The sequence below is a fragment of the Solanum pennellii genome, chromosome 4 (assembly GCF_001406875.1).
Source record: "Solanum pennellii chromosome 4, SPENNV200".
In the NCBI taxonomy this organism is placed as follows: Eukaryota; Viridiplantae; Streptophyta; class Magnoliopsida; order Solanales; family Solanaceae; genus Solanum; species Solanum pennellii.
Genome location: NC_028640.1, coordinates 64,607,883 through 64,609,966, shown reverse-complemented (window position 1 = coordinate 64,609,966; position 2,084 = coordinate 64,607,883).

Below are 2,084 nucleotides of genomic sequence, written 5' to 3'. Positions count from 1 at the left end.
TATTGATCGAACCACGTTAAATTTTTCTCTTTTGGTGTATTTCTCGATTGCCTTCTTACTCATGGTCTTTCAAGGTTTTCTTTGCTAGCTTCCACACAACACCTGCTTATTTTCGATCCTAACAAGTGATATCAGAGCATTGATTGTTGTTGATTATCTATTTGAATGATTGATCCAGGTTAGAGATGGGTGTTCATCTTGGCGGGTGTAGTTCTAGCCGCTACTTTTTTTTTACAGTAATGAAGATCTTTGTTGGAGAAATTATTTCAGAGAGGTTCTCTATGTCGAAACTTAGATTTGATGGAGGAGTTTATGGAGAGAAGATGTAATCTGTTGAAGGTTATGTAAAAAGATGGACAAATTTATTTTGTCAGAAGTTCAGGGCAAGGGGAAGATTTGTTTAGTTTTATTTGTTCTGAATTCTTACCATAAAAAGTTTTCCTTTTAGGAAAAGGTTTTAATATATTAAATACTCCTTTTCTTGTATGAAAGGTTTTAGTACTCTATGGATATATGCTTGTTCCTTCTAACTTAATTAGCATTCACAATGCAGTCCTACTGTTTTGAGAGTTCGATTATGGGGGAGAATTGTGTGTACCTCCTGTATTCTGAGTGAATTAGTTGAAGTTGTTTCTCTCTATATTTTGTACTCTCATATTTATAGTGGATTTCTCATCTCCTTTATGGACGTGGGTTGATTGACCGAACCATGTTAAATCTTTGTATCTTTTGGTGTGTTTCTCGTTTGTCTTCTGACTCTTGGTTTTTCGAGGTTTGTTTTGCTTGCTTCTGGATTACACCTGCTTATTTAAGTCATAACAAGTGGTATTAGATCCATAAATAAACTATGGAGCCACCAGGTTAGAAATGGGTGTTGATCTTGGCGAGTGTAGTTTTAGCCGCAACCTTTTTGACAGTAATGAAGATTTTTGTTGGAGAAATTATTTGTGTGGAGACATAGATTTGCTGGAGGATATTATGGAGAGGAGAAACAAACATTGAAGATTATGCGAAGAAGATGGACAAAATTATTTTGCCAGAAATTCAGGCCAAGGGAGAGATTTTGTTGGGTATTATTTTCTCCGAGTTTCATATCACAAATAAATTTTCCTTTTAGCAAAATATTTTGGATTGACTAGTCTTTTTTTCTTGTAGGAAAAAGCTTAGGACTTTGTAAATAGAGACTTGTTCCTTCTAACTTAATCAACATTCACAATGTAGTCCTAGGGTTTTGAGAGTTGCAGTTATGGGGAAGAATTTTGTTTACCTCATTGTATTCTGAGTGAATTGGTTAAAGTTTTTTGTCTTTATATTTTGTACTCTCATATTTATAGTGGATATCTCATATCCTTTGTGGACGTAGATCGATTGACCGAACCACGTTATATCTGTCTCTTTTGGTGTATTTCTCGTTTGTCTTCTTACTCATGGTCTTTTGAGGTTTGCTTTGCTAGCTTTCGCACTACACCTGTTTATTTTCGATCCTAAAACTTATTAGTATTATATATTCTTTTATGAGACTATTATTTACAAAAGTCAAATTATGTGAAAGAGAAAAATCTGAGGTGAGTATAATAATTTATATATACGGATACGTACAATGTAAAATCTCCTGGTAGATCACTTTCAATTTTCTTCCAATGTAACTTCAGGTTGTCATCTTCTACTTTATCATTATCCTTTTTGTTATTGTTAATTTCAATGATCATTTATAATGTATTTGTCTTTCCTTGACCTTATTGTTTAAGAGTGTGTTTTTACTTATCAATACTTACATGATTTGGATTTTTAATAATAATGACAAAATTTTATTCACTATATTTGATTTTATTCCTTAATTATTTGTGTGATTTTGAGTTATAATGTTCCTTTTAAGTACATTTTTAATCTAGAGTGCTGCGTGAAGTATACGAATAATACAATGACTGAAAAGAAGGCTCCAAAATAGCTAATTTATAAGGTCAAAAAAGCTATTAGTCAAAGATATAATAAATAAAAAGTTGGTCAACCCCATACAAACATGGCCGTGTGACTTTGTAATTGAATGTTAAATTTTATATATATATATATATATATATATATAT